Genomic DNA, 13063 nt, shown 5'->3' with positions numbered 1-13063 from the left:
TAATCATTGTATGTCCTATAACACAGTGTATCAGGTTATTTCAAATACCTTTACTGGTACACGTTTAATAGCCTTTGGGAGGGCATTTTGCTGATGGATAAGCTGATAAATTTTTTTACAATCAGTATGAATAATGTTGCCTAACTTGGAGTATCTGCACTCATCCAACTGAAACCTGAGTCACTGCAAGAAGATTTTCTTTTTTTCCAACCACATGAAGAAGTTTTCTCCTGGCTCTTCTAAAATGTAAGTCTGTTTTTACAGCTAATTACTTCTCTTGTTGTTTTTGTCAAAACTAGCTGCCTAGCTTACAATTCGTTGTATGGTAAATATCAACATTTATGCCTTAATGAGCAGCTGAATTGATCTAGAACTTTAGCTGGTTGTGATACTATGTGAGGCATGTTCATTACTGGTTTGGAAGACAACATTTCATGGGCTCTGGATGACCCTTAATTGAACTGAGATATTGTTATAGTCACTAACCTTATCAAGTTTTTTTTTTTTTTTTTTTTGTACAAGGCAAAATATTATACTCTCTTCCTCTGCTGATCTTCAGAAAGAGTAAAACAAATGTTTTGTGGTTCCTAGAAAATGATATAAAATTACTTCCCAAGTTAGGTCATTGCTGTTGCAAAATTTTTGTTTTGGCAAAAGACTTGTCCAAAAACAACAGAGTCAATGGTCATCCATTATTTCAGGAAAAAAATTGAGATTAGCTAGGGATTGCTATCTCCGTTTCCACTGAAATAGAGACCAATTACTCCAGCTGGGCCTAAACTATTTTTGAGATAAATCTCTGTCTCTCTTTATAGACATACACTTTAATTTACTGGCTGACTTCCCCAGTTTTGAAGTAGCTCCATAAAATTTTGAAAGCCATTTTAACTTTATAAGGCAATTTATCATAAATTAATTTTCAGAAACTTCTTGAGCTAACTTGAAATCAAAACAAACCATTTTCTCAGGCTGTATACTCTAATTTTAGTCATATTTTAAAAAATGAGCATTTAAATTTAGGGAATTATTTTAAATAACGCACTTGGGAAGACTGGTTCTCTTCTTTGAGCTTGCAGAGATTGGAAGGACATGAAAGGTATCTCTCTAGCAATTTCAGCCACAGGGGAGATGGGTCTATATTATCTCTTAGGTGATGCGATGCCCATAAATGTTGAACAACTGACTTGCAAAGGGGAGAAATGTCCTGATTTATAGTGTTTGTAATTCCTGTGGTGTAAGTATTCCCACCCCAATCTACCAATGAGGTATCAACCAGCTCTCTAAATTCCTGAAAATTTAACAATTGGCTCTTATGAGCTTCCAAGAGGCAGCTCTAGAACAACACTGCAGCTGGCTCAGATAAATAGTGCCCCAAATGCAGGCTTGGTAACATGGGTTTGTTGGCTCTGTGATGCCCTGGAATTGATCTTCAAGTTCACTAGGACATCGTGTGGCAACAAATCCTGGCAAATGGCACTTTTGTCTCCAATGTGTGTGTTACACAAATTCAGGTAACCTGGGAAAAAATCATGTACATCGGGAGAATTTGGTCCCAGATATCCTGTTTAATTATAGTCCTTGCAGATACTAAGTCATATAATTTAGGTCATTGAGGACAGTCCAAAGGCATTTTAGAGACAGGGGCCACTCACAGCTCTGTGGCTTGAGTTTAAACTGCTGGGTTCAGCAAAGGTTGACCACAGAACAAAATAAGCAGCCAGAATTGAACTTGGATGACACTCTTTGTGATGGATTTTGTTTTAGGTTTACATCTGAAAAACCACAGCCTTTGAGGATGCCTGGGAAGTGTCTTCATTATCTATCACTTGAGGACATTTCTTTTTTTTTTAATCTTCTGAAAATAAAAGGCTCTTTTCCAAGGAACTAATTTTTTCTTTTAGTGTGTTTTATAACTACAGTCTTTCTGCTGACTGGTGCATTGTTTTCTTTCTAAATGAATGTATTTTTGTTCTGTCCCTATACATTTCCTCTAATGATGAAAGACAACATAAACCTAGCCATCACAGTGGAGGGAAAAGTAAATTTCAATTTAGGGCTGCTACCAAATTTGACCATGCCCTTTGAAACAGCTCAGCAAGTACGGGATGAGAGGGCCAGGCCTTTTGTATATCTTCCACTAAGAGCTTCATGGTTTATTTTTGGCCAAGTAATATCCAGTTTCCTCATTTAAAAGTTTCAAGATGAACCTCCCAACATTAAAAACTATATTTCAAGTTTCTATGAGATTCATTTGTTCTTTAAAACATTTTATTAGGCAACTACTTTGTGTCTGAAGCTTTACTAGCTGATAAATGAGATATTGTATCTGTCAGGGTTCTTCTGTATCTAGCAGGGAATAAATGGCATAAAACAAAGGGTTTAACTGAGGAGAATTGAATGAGAACATTTCCAGAGTTGTGAGCAGGGTTAAGGAAGTCAACGAAGCATGGTGAAGCACTAGGAAAGTAGCAACAGCAAGAAGCTGTTACTACCTCTATGCCAAAAGTAGCAAGCAGTGGGAGCCATGGAGGGGTGATTATGCCTGGGGGGAAAGGGGAGCAAGAAGGGAATCTCTCTGATCTCCTGCTAGTGACTCCTATTTGCCAAAGCCTGCAGGAAGCCAGGAAGGCAGGTGATGCAATCTGGGAGGGCCAGCCTTTTAGGTTTCAAGCAGTCTAGGGAAGGATGGAAGATGGATCTCTAGGGTAATCCTTGGGTGGACGATGACCATTAGGGAATGAACAGCATTGATCTCAGCCCTGCCCTCAAAGATTTGCAATCTAGTTAGAACAATCACATGGGCAGGTTTGCTAGAATAATGGAGAGATGAAGCCTTTGCCAGAGGTTATCTTGGCTAAGCCAATGGGGGTTTGTGTATGTGGAACTGAAGACCTCTCTAGACATCTATTTTCATACATTAATATATATGAGTGGTTGGATGACAGGTATAAAAGAGTATGGAAGATGTTGGTATCTAAACGGAGGGACATAGGCAAATGAAGAAAAGGATGGTGTCTATTGGGTGAGAAGAAAAGCCAGATGACAAAATGTTAAATAAATAAAGGAGTGGGAGTCAGTTGGCATCAACCATGAGTAGATGGTAGAAGGTGAAATAGCAGGATAATATTCATAGCACTTACAGCTCTTTTCCAAATGAACTAACAAGTCAGGTGGTTGGAATAGGTAGTTCTTTGAATTTTGGCCAGACCCATGTTCTTCCAGATAATGGTAATCCGCAAACAGGCTCTTAGAAATTTTATTAGAAAACTTTACATGGAGTTTAGGTCTGAGAGTTGAAGGTTAGGGATTAAAGTGTACAGTCTTAGTATCCCTTACTGTACTTGTAAACTATGAAAAGAATCTGAAAATAGCTGATACAATAGTTTAGGATATCATCCCTCCCAATTTCAGGTCAAAGGTGAGAAGTTGGTAATCTTTGAAAGACAGAACATCTTCTCTTGTGAAACAGTTTAATCAGTTCCTCTTTATATCAATAGGAAAGTAGATCCATATCCATATGGATATTTCAAATACATGTTTAAATCTAGAAACGTATATTTCTATTAGAAATGCCTTCATCGATGTGTGTGCTAAATTCCTTGGGGTCCATTTCTTCCCCCCCTTCCCTCCCCCTTCCCCTTCCCCTTCCCTTCCTCTTTCTCTCCTCCCCCAACTCTGAGTCAAGTTGTTGTTCTCAGTCTAGTTGTGGGGGACACAGCTCACTGGCCCATGTGGGAATCAAACCAGCGACCTTGGTGTTAGGAACACAGCGCTCCAACCACCTGAGCCACCAGGCTGCCCTGTGGGGTCCATTTCTTAAGTGGTAAAAAGCAGGGTCTGGAATATCCAGTTTTTAGGGCAAAGTGGGTATGCCAGTTGACCAACTGTGACTGGATGATACATCAAACCACTCGACAATCTATATTGTACAGCATTTTCAGCTGCTCTGTAAGTGATGAGAAGAAAAGGGGCTGTGATTCAGATGTAGGTTGACCTAACTTAAGAGTGGTGGTAGTTCTGTTTAACGATATCTTAAAGAGAAGTACAGAGCAGAAATATGAATGGCATGCCTAGATTTAAATCCATAAGAAATTGCAACTGTGAAAGAGATTTCTCCAAACTCAGTCCCAAGGATGGTGCCTGTTGGGATAGTGACTAATTTCTGCATCCCTGAGGTAATTGGTATGGCCACTTTTCATGCATAACCAGAGTGATGATGAATGAGTAGAGGTGTGATACTGTCTTCACAACATTCCAAGGCTGTGCCCATTGTCTGGTGTTCTGGGAAGGCAAGTCCACATTCTTCTCAAAATCCTTTCATTATTAGTGGTGTTAAACTCCTACAATGTCATCAATGAAATCCTGGTTGCTGAGACCAAATAGCATCTGTTGAATCGATCTGTTGAGTATTTTTGCATTTTTTTGCTATCATTAAGGGATATCTATTTTCAGCACAATTTTCCCAGAGGTGTTTGGGATTTGTGGGGTTAACTTTTCTTTTTTTACAATGTCAAACATACAGAGTAGTTGCAGTAAGAGTACAGGAAATTCCTCTACACCCTTTACCCACCAACTATTCACATTTTGCTTCATTTGCTTTATTATTATATGTATTTGTATATGTATTTATTTATAAATGTATATATATTATTTATTTTCTGAATCACTGAGAGTAAGTTGGACATTGTGCCTCATTATCTCTTAAACTAGTGTGTATTTCCCAAGAACAAGGTCATTTTCTTATATGACATAGTACAATTATCAAAATCAGGCATTTTAACATTTACAATATTGTTATCTAATCCATAGGCCATATTCAAATCTCATCCATCATCACAATAATGTTCCTTTGTAGCTTCTTTTTTTCTGGTCTAGAATCTTATCCAGGATCAAGCATTGCATTTAGTTGTTTTGTGTTTTGTTGGTCTCATCAATCAAAGATGACCAGGAGCACATCTGTTGTAAAAAAAATTAGGGTTGTTGACACCTGCTTCCATTTCTGTATTAGACCCTGAGAAGCAGGTTGGGTGTTTAGTGCCCTCCTGCCTTAATAGTGTCTGAATCTATGGGCTTCACTTTCCAGAAAGTCTTCGGAGTCAACCATGTGTGTGAGAGCCTTGCTTCTGACTGTTTCTTTATCCGTTGTCATCCTTAGTACTGACTCATCACTTAGAGAGCAGCTGAACATACTGTACCATGTCTTTAAAGCCTAGGGACTGATGGAGAGGCCAGTCTAAGGGAGCAGGGGTCAGGGAGCCAGGCGTATGCCAGGACTGGTGGCCCACCTTACTTGAAATGAGCCTTTGCAGGCTGACCTGCCTATCAGTGGATCCAATCTGGTGGAAAGTCTTCAAGCTGTGCATCTGTGCATCCATCTGTCCTCTCTGCTGTTTGCTATCATCCTTGGGGGCCAGGAGCCAGGAGCCAGGGTGTTCACTCTTGGGGCAGCGTGGCCCTCTGGTGGCAGACATTTGTATGTCCTAGGAAAAGGATGGACTATAACAGGAGATCGGCAGACTCAGAATATTAGAGCAGTATACTAGTTTGCTAGGGCTGCCATACCAAAGTACCACAGATTGGGTGGCTTAAACAACAGTTTATTTTCTCACAGTTCTGGAGGCTAGAAGTCTGAGATCACGGTGTCTGCAGGATTGTTTTTTTTTTTTTTCTTCTTTTTTTGTTTTCTTAGGCCTCTCTCCCTGGCTTGTAGATGGCCATCTTTCTTCCCCCTGTGTCGTCACATGGTCTTCCCTCTGGATCTGCCTGTGTCCTAATCTCTTCTTCTTATAAGGACACCAGTCATACCACCCACCTCATTTTACTTTAATCACCTCTTTAAAGGCCCTATCTCCCAATACAGTCCCATTCTGAAGTACTGGGGGTTAGGACTTCAATATATGCGTATGAATTTTGGAGGACAATTCAACCTGTAACAAGCAGGAAAGAGATGTTAGAGATTCTTTAGCTCAAATCCATAATTTTAGAAAACAGGTTAACTGAATTGTTCAAGGCTGCCCAACTAGTAGACAGCAGAGACCCAACATTTATGGAATTCTCTCCACTATCCTTTGTGTCTGTAAAAAGTCCAAAACAAACTCAGAATGTATTTTGACTGAAAGGGAAGGCTCAAAACTCTAGAGTATGAAATTGACTGAAAGGCAGACCATTTATGCCTATTTCACTCAAGCTTTTAAAATATTTGTTCAGTGAGTAAAAATGTTGATTCAAACATTAAAAAAGTGTCATATATTTAAACAACTTTAAATGGAAATAAAAAGGTGTAATGAACATAAAACCTGATATGTTACACTAATTTTTGATTATATATATATATATTTTTATATGGCTCTTATCACCATGCATCTGGTATTTTGTTTTTCTGCTCCCCTTTATGTTCATTATAAACATTTACATTTATATCATCACATATTCCACATTTAATAATGATTAAAATTATTCAATGGTCATAGACCATTTTCTCTTATCGTAACTTCATAGCTGGCTAAACCGTTTTCCTTTCTACCCTTTCCCTTTTTGTCATTATACATATATATGGCTATTATGTAAAGCATGTAATATTTATTAAATGTCTACACTGCAAAGTCTATGAGTAAGGTGATCATACTTTTCACATATGTTTTTGAAAATAATTTCAAACTCTCTAGGAAAAATTACAAGAGTACAAACAACACCCATATATGCTTTATCCAGATTTATCTATTGTTACTACTTTGCTCCATTTCCTTTCTCTCCACACATTTTTATATTTATGTTTGTGTTGATACATGTCACGTTGTTTTCAGAATCATTTGAGAATAAGTTGCATACATCATGGGTTTTACCTCTAGATAGTTCAGAGTATATTTTCTAAGAATAAAGATATTTTACTTGATTGTAGTATAGTTGTAAACTTCAGTAAATTTAACAGTGATACAATTCTTTTATCTAATCTACTGTACATTTTCCATTTTTGTCAATGGATCTAGCGATGACCTATATAGCATTATTTTCTCCTCCAGCACAGGATCCAGCCTAGGATCTGTGTTGCATTTAGATGTCATGTCTCTTTAGTCTCCTTTAATCTGGAACATTTTCATAGCGTCTCTTTTTCTTTTATAATATTAACATTTTAAAGAATATCATCCCCTTCTGTTTTTATTAATAGAATGTTTCTTATTTTGGGTTTGTCTGGATGTTTCTTTATGATTAAATTCAGGCCATACATTCAGGTTACACAGGCAGAATAAGAAATGCTATATCCTTCTCAGACAAACCAAGAAACTCTTGAAAGTGAAAGAGGGTGCTCTCCATGTTTACTCTATGACAAAGGTGTAAACGTAGATTGTCTCAGGTAAACCGAGATGTATGGTGACCCTATTATGTAAGTGATTACTCTCATTTTACCAGTGCCCCTACTGGGAGCAGATTAGTTAAATCACTTACTAAAATGATGGGCCCAGAATTTAATCTCAGGGCTTTCTGACTGTCACAACACCCATTTCCCAGCTCCACCCCCAAAATAGTGCCATTCAACTGTATCTAATGTAACGCTTCCATATCTGATTATTTATCAAGTCCTGTTGATTTTATCTCTACATGTCTCTCGAGTTAATACTTTTGTTCAGTGGCAATTTCTTCCTCATATGTATGATCTCTATTCCTACTGAATAATCTCCCACCAGAGGTATAGTCATTAAGATTGTTGACAAATATGGCCACTCTTGCACCTTCCAGGCACCTGGCAGAATTGCATTTCCCAGTGTACTGGGAAGTTACATGGGGCCATGTGACTTGCTTTGGTCAATTGTATGTAATTGAGTGAAAACTTTATAAGCCAGTGCATGCTCTAACTTTTTTCTATGATGACCAGCAATGTCTAAGATGGTGGCTACTCTAATAGCCTGTATGCTGGAGTTAGGATGACATGGAGCAAAGGCCCCAGAGAATTTTACATAGGTATGTACCATGAGTGATAAATCAAACTTTGTTGTTTTAAACCCCTGATATTGGGGCATTGTTTGTTATTGCAGTATAAACTAGCCTGTTTCACCAGCCTGCTTTATTTTTGTTTCTAATTTTAATTTTTTTATCAAGGTAATATATAAATATATAGTCAAATAATATTATAAAGTTTAATTTTATGATGGAAAAGCAGTTTTCTGTCCTGTTTCTCCCTTCTCTGTTCTTCTCTATCCCTCTGCTCTGCCAAGAGCTAATCATTTTTAATCCTGGGAATTTGACTCTATATTAAATATTAAATACTCTATAACTCTATATTCTGCAATAAAATAATGCTGTTATTTTTTGGTTTATTATAGACATTATTGTAGACATTATGTATTATCTTTCTACTATGAAAGAAGAAGAATGAATTTTTTTTACATATATACCCTTCTCACTACCACCCCCATACTCCTAATTATTTATCAGTTTTTTGATAAACCAATAATTAGTGTTTCATCAACAGGGCCGTTTTATGTATGGTTTTTCCACTGAGTCAAGTAGGGTACTTGTTATTGCATTTCCTCCTCAATTTTTTGTTTTTCCTGGAGTTACAAATTATCTTTTTTGTTTGCTTATTTGTCTAGGCACTTATCATTAATCTCCTCAAACTTTCTAAGAGAAATGTATAACCTACCCTAATACTCATTTCTGCATGTTAAAATCCAGCAGTTCATTTGTCATTTTCATTTTTTTTTCCTTTAGAGACTTAGATTAGTAGAAATTATTAATGCCCAATGGATCCACATACTATAAGAACAGTAGAGTAAATTAATACATATCAGTAACTGGATAAATTCTTATATATCCTAAATCAATCTCTTTTATTTTGCAATTCTATTGATATATAATTGCAAATATATATATAGCACTATATATAGTATAGTATAGATATATAATTGCAAATATATATAGCACTATATATATAGTGCTATATATATATAGTGATATATATATATATATATATATATATAGCACTGTATAAGTAAGGTATACAGTATAATAATTTGACTTACATATATTGTGAAGTGATTACCACAATAAATTTAGTCAACATCCATCATCTCATATTGATATGAAAAAATTGCTTTTTAATTTGTGATAAAAAATCTTAGGATCTACTCTCCATCCCTTTTAAAAGTAGCTAATGCCGCAGCAGGACTCATATCTACCACTGACTTGTATATGCATCCAAAGTGCCCAGATATTGCCCTCAAAACAGTTCTTTACCTAAAGAAAGAAGACCTCTGATGGAAGTTGCTTCCATATGTTGGGGCATGAAAAAAGCAGATGTGTCTAGAATGTCTTGTTTCTAGAAAGCAAGAATGCTTTTTAGAGCATTAGGGACATTGCTGGAACACAGGAGCCAGTCTGTGGAACTGACCACATTGGAATAACATGTTTTAATTTAAGCATAGAATAATTAGAATGAAGATAATGCTTGAATTAAAACAAGTGGAGCCTATAAAAACTATATCTATGATTTTGATTAAAAGGCAAGTTACACAAAGTATTCTAAAATATTTGAAAAACAAAAGCAGAATGATTAGAGTAGATGATACTTAATTTTTATTGATCTTAACAAGAAGGAAAATGCTAACATACAAAGAACTGACAATTAAGTTTTTGAACTTGTTGCAATGATGTTTTTTTGATATCAGAGGGATTATTCATTATGAATTTGGACCAGACTGGACAAACAGTTAACCAACTTTACTGTTTGGAAGTGCTGAAAAGGCTACGTGAAAAAGTTAGACAATCTGAACTGTTTGCCAACAATTCATGACTCTTGCATCACGACAATGCACCAGCTCACACGGCACTGTCTGTGAGGGAGTTTTTAGCCAGTAAACAAATAACTGAATTGGAACACCCTCTCTACTCACCTGATCTGGCTCCAATGACTTCTTTCTTTACCCGAAGATAAAGGAAATATTGAAAGGAAGATATTTTGATGACATTCAGGACATCGATGGTAATATGACAACAGCTCTGATGGCCATTCCAGAAAAAGAGTTCCAAAATTGCTTTGAAGGGTGGACTAGCATTGGTGCACAGCTTCCCAAGGGGAGTACTTCGAAGGTGACCATAGTGATATTCAGCAATGAGGTATGGAGCACTTTTTCTAGGATGAGTTTGAGAACTTAATTGTTTTACCTTGTATATGGATATTTTGATTCTTCTGTGAAGTTTGTAGAAGTGTATAGTGCATACATGCATTCCTGTTTCTATCTGTTTAACAGGAAAAGTGAGTCCAGGAAATCTGGGAGCCATGTCGGGAGTGGGAGGAGCAATGAGCACTGCTGTTCCTTTAACTGTTGTAGGAGCCACTGTGGACACTCTGACTACACCCTTGAGCATCAACCATTGCTATTTTTTCTGGCCCCTCTTCCCACTGCCAGCAGCTGTATCTCTTTCCCACAGGGCTTCCTCTGGCCATTCAGCATCCATGCAGAGCCTACTCTGCCCTCCAATGGCAGGTTGGAAGTGCCCCTGAGATCAGCCCTCAACCAGTGGGAGTGGGAGGGAATCTCCAGGTCCCTCTCCCTTGGGTGGGATAGCCCTAAGGTACCTGCTCTAAGCTGTCTCCAGCAGAATCTCCAGCAGGATTAAACTGCATTTCTCTACCATGGAAACTTGCATGTTACCACAAACCCTGCTTCGCCTTTCCTCTCTCCCTCCAATCTCCCTACAGAGGGGCTTCCTGGGATTACCTCCCAAATAAACTCTTTGCCTTTTAACTCTGTCTCAGGTTTGCTTTGGGGGAACCCACATTAAGATTACCAATTTGCAAGGAAATCCAGCTGTGGGTTAGCCCTGGTTTCAGGTTTTATAGCCTGTTAAAACACAGAATTTAACAGCAGTTTCCAAAGTCACAAACCACAGAGAAGAGCTAACTATACCAACTTAATCTCTTCTCATAGGTTATGAAAACTCTATAATTATAGTGAAATTCTAATAAGAAACATTTACACTTTTAATAGCATCAAAAGATGCAGGATAGCATGATAGCACAATTGTCCTGGTATAGGACAATGCAATTTATGCAAATCTTATAGAATTTGTAATTTTGGGGAAAAATGAAGTGTATTACCATTTTTATTTCTTTAATTTTTAAAATTAAATTTATTGGGGTGACTGGTTGGTAAAATTGTATAGGTTTCAAGTGTAAAATTCTATAATACATCATCTATAAATTGCATTGTGAAAAAAACACTCAGTTTTGAAAACAAAAATCTAAGTGAAAAAGAGAGATTTAAAAATCCTATGTTGTAACAAATAAAACTTTATTATAAGATGGGTCTTAGTCTCATGATCAATGGCTTGGGTTTGAATTACCTTGGACCACACAACCATGTTCCATGTTTGAACCAAAAGTCAATCAGTCAACATTCCAAATTCAGTACTGTACTGGCGTAGAATTAACCCCTGGTCATTCTCAGGAAGTGAAAGAATTCACAAGACTCAGAAAAGTGGGAGAACAAAGAAAGTTTTAGTGAAGTTTGGGCAGAGAGAGAATGCTGGTGGCAGTGTCTAGGTAAGATGGCTGTCCCGGAGAGAAACACCCGGGGAGAGGGAGGTGGGGAGTATCAGGGGCAGAGTCTTAGAGTGGACAGCTACATCTAACTTCAAGTTAGCTTTTTCTTATATAGGTAAGGGGGAGTCAGTCAGGTAGGTCTGAGGGCTGACATCGCTTCCTGGGGTCTGGTCTGTTTTAAGATAATGTTATCTCTGGACTCTGGACTTGGCCACCGCTGCCTGGGACTTTATGCATCACCAGTGAAAACCGCAAGGGAATTGCAAATTGGATTCTGGTGTCCGGGCACCTGAGGATTAAGAAATTGCCCTTTCCAGGTTAGGATTCTATTAATTAAATGGATTAATGAGGTATGGGTAACCTTGAGAAAGGGAACAGAACAGAGTTCTTAGGTTAATCAGTGAGGGGAGAAGCAAAGAAAACCGCTGATTATCAGGATGGACCAAACTGCAAACTAAGTCTAATTACAGGTGGCTAGATAGTGAGCTACGTATGTGGTGAGTTAAACTGCAAACAAGCTAAGTCTAACTGTGTTGATTCCCTGAATTTCACCCTTACAAGTACTAAATGGAGACATTTATCTCTGAAGTCATTCACTTTCTCTACAGACTCTCCTGCTTGGGGGAATGTATGCCAGGTGACTAGCATCCTGGGAATGAAATGGTGAATGGGAAATGCAGGAGCATACAGCTCAGCCTTTGCTCTTCAACCGCTCCCTTAAGCTCCATATTTCAGTGTGGCTGTATTCTGCACTTGGCTGTGCCTGATGACCTTGAACTCAGGACATCTCCTGTTCACCATGCGGGCGTGCTCACCACCCTCCGAGTGTCAAGAGCAGTTTGCTTTTACTTGGGACGGGTGGCAGTGGACTTTTCAAGTCCTTCCGCAAAGATACTTGCACAGCCCCACTATCTGCCATGGGCTTGTAGCCAAGGATTTGGCACAGTGGGATCACCCGTCCTCTGTGGCCTTGTTTCATTATGTCGATGATATTTTATTAACATCTGATTCTCTTTTAGATTTAGAGCAAGCAGCTCCCTCTCTTCTCTGCCACCTGAAGTCACGCGGCTGGGTGGTGAATGAGGAAAAGGTCCAAGGCCCTGGCTTATCCATCAAGATTTTGTGTGTTGTGTGGTCGGGTAAGACAAAGGTCATACCTGAATCAATTATTGACAAAATACAAGCCTTTCCCCGACCGACTGAGGTCTCCCAACTGCAGATGTATTTGGGTCTGCTAGGATATTGGTGGGCGTTTGTACCCCATTTAGCACAAATTGCAAGGCCCTTGTATAACATGATAAAAAACGGGGCCTCATGGGATTGGACAGAGGGTATAGAGCAAGCCTTTGATGCCACGAAATGGGCAGTGCAGCAGGCACAAGCTCTGCAAGTAGTGGACCCCGGCCGCCCATTTGAACTTGATGTTCATGTAACCAAGAGGGGTACGGTTGGGGCCTCTGGCAATGACAGGAGCGTCTCTGGTTGCCAGTGGGATTTTGGTCCCAATTATGGAAAGGAGCAGAG

At 38.4% G+C, this 13063-nt stretch overlaps 1 protein-coding gene across 2 annotated transcripts in view; it reads left to right on the top strand.

The window, feature by feature from the left end:
• Positions 1-13063, top strand: part of BFSP1 (beaded filament structural protein 1) — a 91267-nt gene that overhangs the window by 22061 nt on the left and 56143 nt on the right. Inside the window, exon 1 of one of the 2 annotated variants that reach the window (XM_074317557.1) lies at positions 12565-12678. The exons of the other annotated variant lie outside the window; for it this stretch is intronic. The gene's annotated coding sequence lies outside the window, so the exon portion shown is untranslated. Of the gene's footprint in view, positions 1-12564; positions 12679-13063 lie in introns of those variants that run through there. 2 annotated transcript variants of the gene reach the window in all.

This window comes from Rhinolophus sinicus, linkage group LG13, assembly GCF_036562045.2.
Source record: "Rhinolophus sinicus isolate RSC01 linkage group LG13, ASM3656204v1, whole genome shotgun sequence".
Lineage (NCBI taxonomy): Eukaryota > Metazoa > Chordata > Mammalia > Chiroptera > Rhinolophidae > Rhinolophus > Rhinolophus sinicus.
This window is presented reverse-complemented; position numbering and strand designations above follow the sequence as displayed.